Source organism: Dermacentor variabilis, chromosome 5, assembly GCF_050947875.1.
Source record: "Dermacentor variabilis isolate Ectoservices chromosome 5, ASM5094787v1, whole genome shotgun sequence".
In the NCBI taxonomy this organism is placed as follows: Eukaryota; Metazoa; Arthropoda; class Arachnida; order Ixodida; family Ixodidae; genus Dermacentor; species Dermacentor variabilis.
Window position 1 is genome coordinate 90,916,327 of NC_134572.1, and position 18,641 is coordinate 90,934,967.

Genomic DNA, 18,641 nt, shown 5'->3' on the forward strand with positions numbered 1-18,641 from the left:
CAATGCTCCGACCCCGCCACTAGGGCGTGCCAGCTTATGACCGGCAACCCTACAATCCCACACGCCGCCACACAACAAGCCTCGCTGCTTAGCGTCAACTGCTCGGACCAACTCTATCTGGTTGGTAGAGCGCGCCGGGCGACCGCGGCTCACGCGGCCCTGGACTGAGGACTGCACCCAAGTCCAGGGCTCCTCGAAGGACCCTGCGGTTTACATTTATTTAAGAACTGTTTTCTCTCTCTCTCTCTCTTAAATCTCCAGTGCCAGTAATACTACTGGCACAGCAGCATTTATGCAGTGTTCATATGGGTACAAAACGTAAGACTATCCTATCTAGATTGTTGGTACTTGCCACTACATCATTCTATTGCAACCTCGGTAGTTAGCTCAGCGATATGGCAGGCTATTTTGCTCGAGTGTACAAGAAAGACAGATTTTCTTGTTATGTTAGTCTTCGTGGTTGATGTACATCAAACTTCAGCTCTTCCAATCAAAGAGGAGGATGTGACTGAGAAAACTAAAAAAAAGGATAAGTGCAATGATAACACTTTATTCGGATAAAACAACAAACAATCTCAGCCCTTTCACACAAAAAATGAAAAGCTTTATGAATCGTAATCTTATACGCCATAATATTGAGAAAGACACTTTCATATATTGAGAACATATATTGCGACACTTTCACGTATTGAGAAAGACACTTTCTGCGGTTGGCCTAGTTAAGAGATGCGTGATGGAGCCAGGTGGATCTTCAACAATGGGGAACAGTCGTAGCTTGAAGCAGCAGCTGTAGCTATCACGCGTTCTAATTCGAACATAATTTCTGTGTGGCAATGGCATGCCTCGAATTGCGACGCTATTTGTTTGTCTGATCGTTTATTCGCTTCCTGCTGCAGTAGCAACAACATTTCAGAACAGGACTTAGTGTATGCGCAAATGTAAAGGCGCTATTAAGATTAGCACTTTTGTTTTAAATCGCGCCAAATCCTAAACACGTAAATTGTCACTTTATTAGCAGTCCAAACTGCAAACTGATTTCAACCAAACCGCGTACACACGCGACCAACCCTGGCAACTGTACGGCATGTTCTGACTTTCTGAGCGTATAGGACAATATAGGAGGTGATGAAGTTTAGAAGTTTTGAGCGTACGACGCTTTCAAACATTTTTAATGCATTCGCCCAAGCACAGAATGGAATTGAAACTCAATTTCCGCAGGCTCGCCTCATGCAGCGTTCCCGGAATCAGTGTATAACACTATCCAACAAGGCGGCTTTCGCAAATCTTACGCCAAACTCTACATCAAACGGCGAATAGCACGAAACTTTGAATACAAGATAACAATACATCACAATATACTTTACTGAAATGTTTTCAAAGTGAAAGGCAAAGTAATATGACTTTTCTGATGAATCTGATCTTTCATATAGAAATAGCAGAAAAAGAAAGAAAGGAAAAGAGACTATCCCCGTGTGCAAGCTATAATAAAGCGGAATAAAGCAAGTGCGTTCGTTCTCACGCCAGGCTTACAAGAAACCAAAGCGCTTCATAGTTGGCTACCGAAAATGCCTTCAGCCTGTTTTTCTTTATTTGTGTTTTGGAAAGAATCTGTTCGTTACGTTTCCTATGCGTCAGCGGGTGTTGAACTCCCAGGTGGCAGCGCTGTGATAAACTGCATGCTGCAAAACAGGCAAAGCGGTCTCCGGGCCTTTGTTTTCGATTATTCTGAAGGCACACGCGAAAAAAACTACTGAATAACTGTATGAATTGGAAGTTCGTAGTTTTACAGGCCTCATATATTGTAGTAGACATCCACTTAATATATTCGTTACGATGACTTAAGAATGCACAACAGGGATTTCGCCCGCATTCCATCACACCACCTCGCCTCACTGCCTGCTTTTAGGCCGCACTTACTTCGCATGGTGTGCCACAATTCTAGGCCTCAATTGCTTCGCATGGTGCAGTGCTTCCCACGAACTTCACGCCTGCAGCAAGACAACCATTACCGTTGCGGTGCCTACATCCCCTCGAAGCCCTCCTAACCATTCCTCGAATACAAATGAAAATACAGTTGTCATTTTTAGCCCTACAAAGAGCCACACTACTGCTGCTGCATGAGAAACACAGTGGACGCCTTCACATTTATACGGTTAGTTCATTTTCTTCGGCAAGCTCAGCAGGAGCAGCGGTTATTCAAGCGAACTGCATCACCGTAAAACTCAAAAGATCGCGTTTTACATCGTCGACAGCTGCAGAGCTCGCCGCCTTCCGTGCTGCTGTAGAATTCCTAATTGAAGAACCCTCACAGGCATGGTCAATCTTCTACGACTCCAAGGCCGCTCTCCAGTGAACCATGACGCCATTTCGTCATGAATCGAATGAGCAATTAGTTACTAGCATAAGACTTCTTCACCACCACGCAATAGAGAAAAAAAAAAACATAGCATATCAGTGGATACCGGGCCATTGCGGTATCTAGGGAAACGACCTTGCAGATGAGGCGGCCCGATCTGCTCATGATGGTCCCCACTGTGTAGCTATACCGTTATCCAGAACCGACGCAGCTACAGGGCTTCGATTGCTCGCACGTGAACTTACACTTGCACAGTGCAACTCGACGGAGTTTACCAACGCCCAACTCTACAACTTGGATCCAAATCTACGGCTCCGCCTTCTCTCAGGACTACCTAGAGCTGAGGAGACGCTTCTGTGATGCTTGTGGCTTGGCGTGTCCTTCAGGAGTGCGTACTCATTTCGGATAGGAATGGCCAAGAGCTCTACATGTGATAACTGTAGCTGCGAGAAAACCACCGCCCACCTTCTCTGTGAGTGTCCCCGCTTCAGCGGGCCCAGGAAAGAACTTTCAAGAGTGCTACATAGTTTTTACCAACGCCCTTTGTAGGAAGAAGAGGTCCTGGGACACTGGCCGGGACCGCCCTCAGCACAGAAGGCTTTGAAAAGGCTGTTGCGCTTCTTGCGGAGCACTGGTCTTAGAGACAGACTTTAGGCAGCGTCGCATTCTCCTTTCCTTCTTTTGTTTTCCTCTTCGTTGTTTTTTTTCATAACACTTTTCTATTATCTTTTATTCTCCTTACCCCCTTTCACCAGCATAGGGTAGCCAGCCGGTCTGAGAACTGGCTAACCTCCCTGTCTTTCCGTTTATTTCTCCTCCTCCTCCTACTTACAAAACAATCGTGGTATAACGCGCGCAAAGATAAACATGAAGAGCTCTCCCTCGATAACCACGAGCACTCCCTCTCACAACGCTCACGTGACAAGGAGCGCTGGTAGACAGGAACAAGCGCGCGTGCTTGTCGCCAAGCAAGTGCCGCATGCTGCCACTCGCTTCACCAACAGAATCTTTGAGGCTAGCGCACGCACTCGATCATGTGACCTGTAACACTGGGCACGCGGGAATACGGCGCGCGTCAAACCACCTTCCTCATCGGCATACCTTCGCACGCTTGTCCTCGCACCCATAGCACACAGCACGTGGACCACTCATTTTTATGATTCTTGGCCTTTATTCGGAACATAAGAGTGGTGGCGGTGGCGACTGTTTGGCCATATAGTTGACACAAATGTAACTTGGTATACAGGCTGCCTATTGTTCAGAGGCACAACTCTTGAAGCTCATGCACATGGAAAGGGCCCGCTGTAGTAGTCGACATCGTGACTCTGTTTTCAAGGTATTGCACGCGGGCCTTTTACATCTCCAACGCCGGAACACCTCGACCAGCGCGTGCTCAAAATGAATTTGCTCGCTTTGAAAGACCGACGAGATGGTGATGGAGACAGCTGCTTTCACGCGATAGAATACGGCAACACACTAAATATGAATCCGTCTCTTTCTTTCATACATTTTATTTCGTTCTTTGTCTTTCGCTCTCTCTTTTGGTATTAAAGGTCTACGTAACGCCAGGCTTCTAAGGCATGATAAAAAAAACTGTTGTAGCGTCGGTGGCTTAGTGTTGGGCATACGAGGTCGAAATTTGAACGGGCCGACGAAGCTACCTGCTTGCACTTGTTGCTGCGAAATAAAACTTCCACAGCTTATATGCATCTGCCCACGTTCTAGTACAGAAAGACAGACGCTGTGTGTGCTGCTTTACACACACTAGGTAGTTGGCACTGTCTGGTACACACTGTCTAAACAAAAGGTCCTTGGGGAGCGGTTAAAATGTAGTAGGTTTGCGGTAAAGGCAGCGAGAGCACTACTTCACGTCCAGCTGTCTATGAGCCTCCGAGAAACGCTGAGATAGTGATGTGCGCTACTTTCATTTTGTGCGCCAATTCGCATTTCTGTACCCTCTTTTCTTTCATTCGATGTCATTTAATCTACTTTCCCTTCTATTTATTTTTATTTATTTTTATTTATGACATACTGCAGACCAATTTGGTCTAAGCAGGACAGGCAACACAATTTACAGAATAACTGTTTTACGCAAAAGCAGAACAACAATAACAAAAGAAACGTGATAGTACTAGAGGGAAGAACACAAAAAGACAATCATCTAGTCATATAGTGCGTCATAAGGTTCTATTAGGCTATTCCCGTCGGACACAGAACGCGGAAAAAGGAAAACTTATAAATGTCCGTTCTTGCAAAATAAGGGGTTAGAAAGTGTGTTTGGTAATGTCGCGTAGGTCTTGTGGCCAAAGGGGAAAGAAACTGTGTCTGATCAATAGCCATTTTACCGTTAAGAAGTAAGCTTGAAAAATTCAAACAAGATTTTTTTCTTCTCGATTCAAGTAGCTCAATGCTGTTAGCTTTCATGAGCTAAGAAGAATTAGTATGCTTGAATTTAGAATAGATAAACCTGACAGCTTCTCGCTGAATTCTTTCTAACTTCCTAATGTTAAGCTTAGTATAAGGATCCCAAACAATAGAGCAATATTCCAGCTTAAGTTGAATAAGTGTGATATAGCTAAGAAGTTTGATATTAGGAGGAGAATTACCAAGTTTATGTTTTAAGTAACAAAGTTTGCGGAAAGGTGAAAAGCAAATGTTATCTATGTGCAGACTCCAGGAGAGGTTATTAGTAATTGTCACTCCTAGGTACTTGTAACTGGTAACCTACTTCTAAGGAAGAGATGTCAGGGTATAAATACATTTGAGAAGAGTTTTCTTAAGCGTTACACAAAGATAAACAGTTTTATCGGTATTACCAGTCATGCCAAAATTTGTGCACCACTTAGACACATTGATGAGATTACAATTCAACTCAACCTGATCATGTATACCTCTGATTTAACGAAATAAGACATCATCTGCAAATAACTTAATTCGATTTCCACGAGTAATTACGGAGACAATGTCATTTATATACAAAAGAAAGAGCAAAGGTCCCAGAACACTTCCTTGAGGCGCACCTGATGTTACAGGAAGACTGCAGGAATCAAAACCATCAATTGAAAAAAAATTAAATAACTTATGGGGTTTTACGTGCCAAAACTACTTTCTGATTACAAGGCACGCCGTAGTGGAGGACTCCGGAAATTTTGACCACCTGGGGTTCTTTAAGGTGCACCTAAATCAAAGTACATGGGTGTTTTCGCCTCCATCGAAATGCGGCCGCCGTGGCCGGGATTCGATCCCGCGACCTCGTGCTCAGCAGCCCAAGACCATAGCCACTGAGCAATCACGGCGGGTTCCGTCAATTGAAACAAACTGCGTTCCGTTATTTAAGTAATCGGAAACCCAAGAAACCAAAATGTCGAGAAGGTTAATATTTATGAGTTTATTGAGCAATTTATCATGAATAATTCTGTCAAATGCTTTACTAAAATCCAAGAATATCGCGGCAACTTGTCCCCAATTATCTATGCGTGCTGGAAATTAATGTATTACCATGACCAATTGTGTTGCAGCAGAGAAATTTCTAAATTCATGTTGAAAGCTTGAGAGTATAGAGTTTTCCTCAAGAAGTTGAGTGATGCGTTTTGCTACAACGCGTTCCAATAATTTACAAGAACATGTTAAGGATAATGGGTGATGATCTTTTAAAAACAAACGGTCACCTTTTTTATAGATGGGTATAACTTTAGCCGTCTTCCATTCATCAGGTAACCTCGCACCTAATAGTGAACATCGAAACAAGATCGGAAGAAATTTAGCGATAGTTTCGGCATAACGACGAAGAAAAATATTGGGCAAACCATCAAGACCGCAAGTCGATTTTGTTTTCAGACTTAACTGCATTGCGACTACGCCGTGATATGAAATAAAATCAACCTGGGATGCTAAAAATGCCGCGTGACGCAGATTCAGGGTTGTACTTGCCTTTGAAAACACTCCAGTAAAATAAGTATTAAAATACTCAGTGATGACTTGTGGATCTGGAACAGAGATGCCATGAACCGAAACCCGCGTCACGTGCCTGTCAGCATCGCTCAAGTAATCCCAAAATTTTCTTGGTTCGTTATTCATAAAGTTGGACAAAGTTGTGAAAAAAAAGTCCTTAGACTCGGGAATTGCACGTGTGAGATCGTTTTTAATAACATTAATGATAATAGGATTGGGAGTAGACCTTTTAGCCCGTTTCAGTTTCCGTTTTCAATGAACAACTTTTCGCGTTACCCAGGGTGTACGTTTATGCACTTTCTTTAACTTGTTTGGTACGAACGTATTCGAACAATAATTGCACATATCAGCAAACTTTTCAAATAGCAAACATACATTATGATGCTCTTCAGCAAAATCAATCAGGGGATTTTCTATATGCGCAATCACAGAAGCATCATTAGCTCTGTCGTAATCTCTAAAATAGCGTAGGTTCTGTCGTAACCTCTAAAACAGCGTAAACTAGTTTTACCAGAAGCAAATTTCACTAGGGGAATTGACATATAAACAAGACAGGGGTGTGATAAATGTTCTTCAACTATGACAATGTGTTAGGTAAAATCCCGCTTTATAAAGGCCAAATCTAATATCGAGCAGGAGGAACCCTGGATGCAAGTGGGCTGTTTGACAATTTCAACTAGGACATGAGTGAGCATAATATCAAAGTCAATATTCATATTTTTCTTGAATTTGCTATTTCCTTGCAGTTGCTCCCAGTCGACGCTGGGTAAATTAAAATCACCCAGCAAAAAAACTTTCTTATTGCGACAGAAGTACATACACTCTCGCAATTTAATTAGGTATACTGGAGTACAATGAGGTGGCCTGTAGCGTGTTATCAGGATGAAGCTATGACTCCAGCAAGATATTTTTAAGCATAAACACTCAAGATCTCGGAAGCAGTCGAATACCACTGCCTCAATTGATGATTTAACAAGGATTGCTATGCCCCCACCCCTATTTTCTCTGTCTCTGCGAAAAACTTTATAAGAAGAAGGAAAGGCTAAGTCGTCTGCTATGTCGCTGTGCAACCAAGTTTCAGTAAGGACTAAAATGTGTGGGTTATGTTCAATTAACTTTAATTCCAGGCTATATTTCTTGTTACTAATGCTCCAGACAATAATATTTAAAAGTTTCAGGTACTTTCTCTTTGGCTTAACACGAGTAACATGACTAACGGTTGCATTGTAGAAGTGTGATGAAGTGCTGCTTTGGATACTACTGCTCAAGTTTTGTGCTGCATTTGCATGCAACTCCGCGTCAAAGGGCGACTTGGTTTGTTGTTTTCGTTTTTTTTTTGTGCAGAAGTACTTTATCAATTTTGTTCTCATCCCACACATAGGGCACGTTATTGATATACAGTTTATCAAAAGCCAAATAAACCTTATCATGCTTTTCACGGTTTGTTTTTGCACTTTCCCATAACTTTCTTCTGACCTCACGTACTCTAAGCGAGAAATCTTCGCCAATAGAATATTCAGTATTTTTTAGTTCATAACGTTTCTTTAGAATTTTTACTTTATTGCGCGAGTCCGTTAACTTAAGAATCACTGGCCTTAACTTTCTAGTGTTTGGTCGGCCCAACCTGTGAATGCGCTCCATACCAATCCACGATGCAGGGTAGCAAACCAGAATTTTCCTGGTTAACCTCCTGATGTTTCAGTTTTTCCTCTCTCTCTCTCTCTCTCTCTCTCTCTCTCTCTCTCTCTCTCTCTCTCGCTCTTAAACTTGCGGGAAATGCAGGTGCTCACCCGGCCGGGCGAACTATTTTCGAAATTATCAACTCCCGTTGCGTCACTCGAAACTCGAATGTATTGCCGGAAGTGAGCAAGAGACGTTACAGCACCAGGAAGGAAGGAAAGAAAAAGTGGAGAAGGAAAGCAGGGAGGTTAACCAGTTTAGCTCAACCGGTTTTCTACCCTGGGCATGGGAGCAGGATGGGGGGCATGAAGGATGGAGAGGAAAGAGAGACAGAGCGCTTAGCACAGCACACACATCGTCAGTTACAGTCCGTTACTCTTGCGTGGTATGTCACATCGCTGTCACAGCCGCTTGTAATGCCCGTCTATTTCAGAAACCGAAGTATTCCCTTCGTCGCCTTCAGCTGCGATGTCTTCTGTCGGCGACATGTGCAAATCGTTTCAACTGACAATGGTCTATTGTCAAGGTGCGCTTGAACGGACGCCAGGGACTGTCTCTGAACATTATATTCAGGACAGTCGCGCAGAATGTGGTCCAGCGTCTCCTCGCAAAGACAGGCATTGCAGAGAGTGTTGTCGGCCATTCCAATGCGAAATGATTAAGATGTCGTGAATTCCACCCCTAGCCATAAACAATAAAGCAGAGGGACCTTTCTTCGGCGGAGTCCAGTTGGCTTACAGAGATGCATCAAAGAGGGCAGCCCCAGAATGCGGCACTTACATTACCCGCTGATGTGCCACACGTTCGAATCTTTCAGCACGAGCGACGAAGATCTGGGCTACGTATGGCGCAAACACAGCAGAGTGGTGTTGCGGCCAAGTTGATTGATACTCATCATGAATACTTAAACACGCCACAACAGCCACGAACACAATGACAGCCGCAGGGCAAGCGATTGGTTGAGCGTCAGACTCGGAATCGAAAGCCCAAAGATAAAAGTAAGATAACACGCCTTGATTGATTATGTATTTAGTAGTGTAGTAAGGACGTTTACCGTCGCCATGGTAAGCTCTTCGCTCATACGAAAACATTGACAAATGCGTGTTGTTTAAACCTCAGAGTATATCTCAAAAGGCTGCTCCCCATAATGCAAGTTATTGCTGAGGAGCCCGCTGTAAAGGCATCACTAGGGATGTAGTGAAACCACACCGATGTTTATTCGAAGGTTCTCACTTCTAAATTTAGAGCATTTTACCTGCCTGGACTAAGAATGAATTTATTATAGCATAAAATTTTGTACTGCTAAGAACGTGTCTCTCGAAACAGGACAATAGTTTTCTTTGTGCGATTTGTTTAGGAAACCTTTACGTTTTCATTGGATTTTCACTGTTGTTGCTTTCTATGTCGCGTCTACAATTTTACGCTCACTTGCTGCTTCTTTTTTCGTTTGTGTTTGAAACCACGCTAAAACAAAATTAGACCCAACGACAATACAAGCAGCGGCAGATGATAGTTTAGAAGACACGTTGTTTAGCTGGGTCCTAACGCTCATGGAAGCTGGAGTACACGTGCCTTGTAAGCCATTCTCGGACTGACAATTTATAAAAATCCGTGTTGACAAAACATATTCACACAACTCAGTTAAGCTGTTCCCTGCATCCCCATTTTGATAAATTTAGAAATCTAACATTCCATATAGCTTTAACGAATGCTTTACTTGGTGCTTTCAAACTTAAGCGCATCAGTCATGATTTAATCTCTCGATCTCCTCGATAGCTTCACTCCGTAAAGTCGTAAACGGTTAAGTTCATTGCGAAGCCATCACACTCACACACAGTCTTCTCTAAACCAGTTTCCTACATTTACGAAAAGCTTAGGGAGGTAAAATATATAATGCAAATTTATGCGACATATTATGAGCAGGTTTGATTGTTTCCCTTCCTATACAATTCCAAAGAAGAAACGATCGAGCTTCTGCTTTTGTGTTATCCCTACGGGTCATTTGCCCCTACTTTTAACCTGTGGTATGTACCACTGGTTCGCATACGGAGCACTTTTACGCGTTTGGCCTCCGTAGACTTGGTTTTCTAGGTTTCGCTACAGTTCAGTTTTTAGAATATAAGTCTTTATTGTAATACTAATTAATAACGTATTATTTAGTCAATGGAGGTTCATCAAAAGTCCACAATTGAAAAAAAAAGTAGTTTGATATCAACTGTTCATCCAACATTACATCATGAGGTATACTTACCGAAGATATCACATGACAACGAGGTTTAGTTTTCAACTTCTAAAAGGGCGCACTCCATTGTAGAAGCATTCATACCTGCACGCAAACAATGGAATGAGCAATTTTGCAAAATTCTTTTTTGTTTTGCCTAGTAAGCTCTCAATTCTTGCCAGCTTGAGAGCAGGGCAGGGCTTTCTTTTCACGCACGTATACGTTCAGGAGAGCGTAGGAGACTGTGATGCAGGCCACCACCAAGGAAGTCCTTGAGCCCTGCGTTTTTCGCCAACTATGTTCGCCACCGCACTTTGTTAAGCTAGCGTTGAACGCCTAACAAAGGAACGACAGGAAATGGTCATTTGCTGCGGGGTAATTTTCGTGGAAAGCGGTTACTCGCCACTACAAATATTCAAAAGAGTTTGTGGAGCTACACTTATATGCATAATGAAAGATGTACCTGGCATGCACAAATACTGCAGCATAAAATTCAAGGATAAAAACAAAACTTGCTGCGTAACGGCTTATTCGTAACTCGTTTAGGCTCGTGTTAAACTATGCACACGTACAAATTAGTTTTATAAGTATACTTAGAGCAATTCTATAAGGAGCGGCATCTAATCTTCCAAATTCAGGGTTTATTTGTAGCATTAAACAGCGATAGCGCAACTGCCGGCATCTCCGTGCAATCCTAGTTATCAGATTCAGTGTTTTAATCTCCACACCCCTTCCTGCAAACAATGTGGTTGCGTCCGTAGTGGGTTCAGGCCCGACCAGAAGGTATTGATTCGGCAAGACGAATTAGACGGTGGCACGAGGGCAGAGGAGTTACTGGAGTGGCGTGCACGCAAGGGTCCTGCTTCTATATTCTTGATGGTGGTGAGCCCCCGAAAGAGGGTCGTGCGACCAAGAACGAGTGGAGGCGAACTTGCACTGTGCTTGCTGTGAAAGGAGGACAGAGGAAAAAGGGAGAGGATGTAGAGATCTCCGCCATAATAGGCCCCGTAAATCAAAATAAATATAACATGAGGAGCATCCAGGGGAGAACAAAGCGTGCGAAGTGTAACCCAACCCACGCATTCTACGGATGTTTCTTGGCAAATTGAGAAAAAGGGGTGGGACGACAGAGTGCCCGTGGTTTTCTTATACACACGCGCTACGCAGCCAAGGCCTCCGAAGCCCCAGAGGGTGAGCAGTGGCGCTGCGGCGGGAAGGGAGGGGGGGGGGGGCATTAAAAAGTGACAGCAAGTACCAGGAGCAATTTTACAAAGGCGTGTAAAGCACAGAGCTGGTCCTCTGGACCTCTGTGGTGGCGCACTGGGACGAGGTGTGCCACTCTTTTGACGAACAATCTCTGTCTACGATGCGGGTAATCTGCCTCGGGGCCTCATCGTGCTAATCAGCGCAGTCCCCTGCGAGGATCTGTCATGACATGTGCACGACATCGACGTATGCACATTGGAGTCATCCAATTTAGCGGTGTAAATGATTCACGGTGTGGTGTAGGGGGCAGTGATGATGCGGCCACGCATAATATGGCACCGCAGGTTCGTTCTTCCCGCACTGCACGAGTAGATCCCTACACAACACAGTTCCTTCACCTGCTCCCCTCTTTACCTAACGCTTTGCTTCAACCAACTTCATGCGGGACAGCGAAGCAGGAGCTGCAGCTAGTCACAAACCTCATTCCACGTGCGCCCGTCAGCCTCATCTATTTTTAATCTCCTCTTCGCCATCAGTTTTAGTTGCACTTTTCCTGAATACATGACCCTCTCTTAGCTTCGTTCTCGCTGGCCCTTGTCTCAATCGATGCTGTTCACCCGCTTCCCTCTAACCTCCTATCCTCCCCAACTCCTCTCTTTCACCTACTAAGTGCGCCCTTCTGTCTAAGTCTACACGAATTCAATTTTCTTGGGAAAGACGGGCCAAGAAATCATCGAAAGGGCGATGAACCAGGCCATGGGCTACGCTCAAAGGGCGAACCAGCTCTCACTATTTGATGGTCTTATTTATAAAGCGCTATCAAGGATCCTGAGCATAAACGTGATGCGCATATAGGAGCAGAAGGATCATGTATTGACACAGTACCAGGTACTAAGGCGCCTTGTATAATACGCTCATGTAAAGCGCACCTAATTCTTCTTGCATTGATTAGCTATGCTCAGTACAAACGTTCAAGTTACAATGTCCTAAGCAACACCGTCCTAATCAGTACGAATGCACCTTTGGCTCGCCTCGTTCATGAAAAGCCATGCAACACAAGAATGCTTCCGTCAAAAGTTCAGTTCGCCCCTCCTCAGATGAATTTGCGCGTATCACTGTTGCTCCCCGTCAAAAGACTTACAGTACATCTGCGTCTGTACAGTCGCGTGCAATGTGAACTGCAACACGGCACCACAGCTCGAAGATGCCCCAAGACTGCACAGTGGCGCCGTCATATGAAACATCCGTTTTTTTAAATACCAGCGATCGGAGCGATGTTTAGTTCTCCGATTTCGTATGTTACCACCGCCGTGAAGTCTTGGAGCCCATTTAACCACGGCCATCGTGTTGCCGAGAATAGTGCACATGACTGTACTTTCATCTCAGCATGTGCATGCTGAACAGGCACTTCGGTAATGTATCTGGTGGTAAGTATACCATTTTGCACAATAACCAGAGCCAATCATTAAACGTAGAAAAACCTAAGAAACGCAGCCAAATTTAAAACACTGTTGCATATGCAGTTAGAAATTAGTGTTTGTGATTTTGTCGCTTTTCTTTCAGCGAAAGAGAACAGAAAGCGCGTATACGCGCTTTTATATTCTTTCTATTTATTTATATTTCTATTATTCTTTCTATTTCTTCCTGCGCAATGAGAGCATTGGGTGACAATTGTATTTTTAACATAAACTGCTAAGTGCTTAGGAAGCTTACAAAATGTTCTTGAGAAAAGAAATTCCAACGGGGCGGCCTGAATATACCACTTATTTTTTGCCGTTTAGGAATTCAAAATGCTCGCCTGGCATTTGATAGCTCAGTTAAATTGTGTGACACAACTGCTGCCGTCATCGTTCTGACATAAAATGCCGTTGCTTAAGTTTCCAGGTGCATAAATTTTATACTGTCGGCCATCCAACGGCTCGCTAAATTCAGCCATTAAAAGTTTAACTATGCGACAAAACGCTTGGTTGCACGGCCGTGCGAGTACTTGAAGCTACGACTAGCGCAAGCTTAAGCGATGTTTCCGAACCTAATCAGATAATGTCGCTGAATACAAAAACACTACGACAATCTTGAACTGAACTAGGGCAAAGGTTCGGCAATTTACAACTTCTTTCTCTACCCTATACAAAAAACAAAGCCTGCTCTACAGTTGTGACATGGACGATGTCGTAGCGAACGCAAATAGAAGAAAGCAGGAGTTGGCTAGTCAATCTTCCTGCAATTCTAACTCCATGTTACATTTTCGTCATAGTAGTTTCATCTAAAAAGCTATTTCACGCAGTTGTTTTGTAACGAGGGAAGCAAACTTTACTCTCAGCCGCACACCATGGAACACTTACAGTAGAACGGGGCACGTTCGGTGTTTTGGCACTTGAGCGACACCTGCAGGGGGCCACTGAAATGCTAGCAGTTTCGCCTATTCTTCTGTGTTTCGATTTGAATTTGTTCCTCGTCTCCCCAAACATGCCACGCGTGCGCCTCCGCGAGTTTTCCATGCCTTGATTCCCCCATTGTTGACTGCGGTCCCCGGTATCCAGCTGCGTCGGGCGGGTGCGGGACCACTGAATATTTAAGCAACTCCCAGCCGTGCTTCCGTGCTCATTATTGGCTCGCTGCGTCGCGCGCGACGTAGACATTCTCTGACAGCGAGGACACACCGGGACTCTGACGCACGTCCGTCACAACATACTCTCTGGGTTACCTTCTTTTCTTGTGTCTTTTATTGAAAAAGTTGTTTGGAACTCACGCTTTCTACGCGCTGCTTCTTTATTTATTTACTTATTTATTTATTTATATTCTTTTTTTTTTGACGTTCTTCGTTTCATCGTTCCCAGTGATAGTGCAAGCACATGTAGAAGCCTGACGTGTAGATCAATATGTTTTCGCAAAATAGCTCTCGTGGCCTTCAGGACGTTGAATAAAGTTGATTTCTTTCCGTCCTTCGCAAAATGTCAAATAAAGTAAGCCTGTAATTCTCTTCACTTCTCGTACCTTCGCTGTCGTCTTCTTTCTTTGTGTGCGTTGTCTCCCCTTTTTAAATGTAGCAGTGTACCTGGACCAGCTTATTGTTCTCACTTAATAAACACGTGGCGTGTTTCGGGAGCCTGACGCGACACAAGCGTGTATAGCACGATGCATTGTCCACGTTCAGCTCCACGAAAAAGAGCGCATTAACAACGCGACTCAGCACAACACACTGCATGGCTCATTTTGTCTTAATTAGCTTGTTCTTCCTGAAGACAACTGTTCAGCCGTACTTCCAGCGTAATTTTACGTATGTACTACTGTCGAACTAGTAATCGAAAAAATAAACGCGCGAACTTCCGCGAACAAGTGGAGGAAAAGGGATAGAAAAAAGTTTTAAAAGCCATGACCAGCTCTACGGAGAGTTGGAAAGCAATTTTGCAAGTAGACATATGAAAAAAATATCGATGATAACTGGGGCAAATATAACAAGAACTTTGAGAAGATTTTGTGGGTCTTGGTATTATAGTAAAAAAAAATGATTGACTAAAGTAGCTGCCATATGTGACGACAGTTTCTTTCCGCACAAAACAGTATTGCGTTCAAAGTGAAGCAGACGTTTTCAATTTGTTGTTTCGGATGGACTTCAAATAATGTATACATCCATTTTCCTTAAGCAATGCCAATAACGTCTGCTGAAAGGATGACACCATGCCTGAGTTTTTCGAAACTATACTAACCAATAAGCGCGGCTCATATGTTCAACATCCGCGCCCTCACTAACATTTATCGAATCTACGAACCTTCTTACGTTCTGTGACATCGTTGATAGAGCTAATGAAAGCTTCTTCTGGCGGCTTTCTCAACTCAACGGATTCATTCCACAATAAAGCAGAGTAGACGCAACTCCATTAGAGCCTAGCGCTGTGCCGTCATAGATATATGAGAGTGGAAAAGACTGGTGCGTTTGCTGTGAATTGGGAAACTGTTTCCGTCGCTTATCGCCGAACGTATGCCAGTGCGCATGCATACGTTTTTTACCATGTTGCGAAAAAGAGCGAAGGAGCAATGTTGCCACTTTCCAGCCAACCAACCGTTGAGCCTTTTCCACTTCACCGATTCTAGATGAACTGCGGCAAGACAAATTTTATTGACTTCCCTCGGTAAATTTATTATATTTATTTGGATTGCTGAACTACTGAGTAGCGGCTCGGTCACTGTGGCCTGCACGCAATCAACGACTACGCAACAGCACTCTACGAGAGCCTTCCTACATTTTGCGGTTCTCGAGAAGCATAGCGCTTCAAACACTCGGTCTCTCGTACTGAACTGTGTTGTGCAATCGCAATCACTTATTCTCCCTTACCGGACAAAGGGCATTGAGAATGAGAAAGAAACAATTTCGAAAAGAATAACGTGTGTGAAACCGTTCACGCCGGCAAACCGTAATATAATTTATCTTCTATACCAGTGCCCTCGCGAGAGGAAAGGGCATGTTTAATAGCAAAACGCCTTAACAGCATTAATGAGCCAGTTATTTTGTAAAGCGAGAGACTCCGGACCGCTGCTTGCAGTCGCCTGAGAGGTCGCTCAGTGTTTCTCGAAGAAGCACATTTTTCTTGAACTTAGCGCTGGTTGTACGACGCTTACAGTGTCGCGTACTTGACGAAAGACAAACATGAGTAAAAACTGAGCTAAGGTTCAAGGCAGTCGATATTATAAATCACCGTCCGTCACCATTTTACACAGTGTCGGCACTCATAACAGTAGAAAAGTCATTACACCGCTGCACAGAACTAATATCATTCTTACCATCAATCGCAAGAACGCGTCGAGCCTCCCGACAAGACAAATTCTTATCGTCGCGTAATATGCGCGAAATGAAAGGGAAAGTGAGAAACTGAAGCATAGGGAAGAGAAAAGGGCGCAATTCTCGGCTCACAAACAAAGAACAGCCAGACAAGCTTTCACAAGAGGGGACCGACGCTTTTTGTAAGTCTGAACCGAGACTCGTGTACATTATTCAAGAAACAGTGCATGTGCGTCACCTGTCAGTCCAGGGGAGGTATATTCTCGCTCACACAGTCAGCAGAATGATACAGCTTCGTCTTATCGTTGCGTAAAATGTGAGATTGGTGAGGCTCGAACCATCATTTGCTCTTTAGTTGCATTTGCTTCCTTCCTTTAGGTGCTATGAAATGTCATATGTCTCGGAAAAGCGGTGAGTATTAATCGCTTATGTTACAGAGCGTGCCTTGGGAAACTGCAAATTAAGCAGGAGTGGGAAGACATGATATGGTTGTGGCACACCTCCTAAGGTTGGTACTTTCGCTTATAGCAGCGATGGAGGCAGGAAGATGGTTCCTCTCTGTTAGGGTACGGGAGGGATGAAGGAGTTGAGGTAAGCTCATAAGTGACGAATCGGCACTCTGACCTCGAAATGAAGGTCACCACGTGATTAAATGTAGGATAGAGGAAGTAGAAGTTGGTCCTTACCACCAGGATTAGTGTAATCAATTTTATTAATACCTAAACGAGAATTCTTGCGCCGAGGTCAGGTAAACAAAGGGTTGATTTCATGAAGACACTAGCATGACGAGAATATTTGGATAGAATGAATTGGATAGAATGAAATTGGTGGCGTGGTTCTGGATGAACTCAAGAATGTTCGCATGGGAAGCATTCCAAGGGTCCTGATGTGCATGATTAGTGCTTTGTATAAAGATAACTTTACCGGCACAGTCGCAAGTGCGAAATTGCGTCGTAATAACCCTTTCATGCTATTAGCGTTGTTATATATGACTTCCACATGTAAATTCTTCGAAGGGCTCTATTATGCGAACACCAAGGTATTTACATGAAGCGACGCTTATCAGTGGCGTAGTATCGGAAACATGTACTTCTTGGTTAGAATACGCGAGATACGCATGTATCTGCACCTAGTTACGTTGAGCTTCATTGGCCAATCCGAGCACCACGAAGAAATATTATTCCGATCATTTCCAGGACTGCGTTGTCAGAAGAGTTAGTGATAGTGAAAAAACAACAGAGTCGTCAGCTAAGAGTTTGATAGTAGATTGAATTTTAGTAGGGACGTCGTTTGGTCCTATTTTTATTAGCCAAAATAAGGTACATAGAGGTAATTACAAATGTAAGTAATATGCTACCTACCTTACACTATTTTTTCACACAGCCTCCACGCCTGTTCATACATTTGTCCCATCGAAACACTAAATTTGAGATGCCCCTATGTCACGTTGTCGTAAGGCAGCGACGCACTCACAGTCGTCCTAGTCTTCATGGCCTTTTGGGAAATCACAACACCACCACCTAAAACTTCTCAAAACGAGGCACCTTTCCCCATACGTTGGCTGTATTTCCCTGGTGATATTGATGGGAGTTCGTTCTTTGCTCCATAGAAAACGAATCATACTTCGTTGCTCGTACGCTGTGGACGTGTGAAGCACAACCACCATCTTCAACAACTGACAGTAGCGCCGTGCCGCGGAGCCACCCGCTTATAAGACCTGGCCGCCCCAGAAAGGTCCACCACTGGTAATGGATATGTTGACTTCGCATTTGCAGCCGTAATTTCGCTAGGAAAAAGAGGAACAAAGACTTTCTGATTCGCCTCATAGATTGGAATCAACAGTGGCCTCCCAACGGAACCTTGTGGTACGCCGGAGGCCACAGAATTTAGTCTGGAACCAAAGCCATCAGCAAACATATATGTTGTACAATAAAAAAAAGATTTATTCCATTTCATGATGTTGGATCGACGTTAAGCTTGTGTAGTTTAGAAAAAAAATCAATTCCTCTGATACGCAATCAAAAGCCTTAGCAAAATCTAGTAAAATACACTCTATCCTGAGGACAGAATCAAGAGCCCAAAACAAATCATTAGTAAAGGACAAGCGTTGTGTTTCGCAAAAGAAAAATTTCCTAAAGCCGTGTTGACAGGAAGTGAAAAACGAACTATATTCAAGAAATTCGAACAAATTTGAGTACGTCTTCACGCGACTCACGTTGAACTAGCTGACCTCCAACGTGGAGCTGGCATAACGCGTCGGGAGAAACACAAATCACGGATTACTGGTTAGACAACCTCGACTATAAATTGCTTTCTATTCATATGCCATACATACTCTAGAACTCTTATTTTCGATACACGTTACGTTGCATTTCCATTTGATATCGACCACTCTGTCACGCTCCACCGCTCACCACCGCAAAAGGAAAAATTCGACAGAACACATCTCA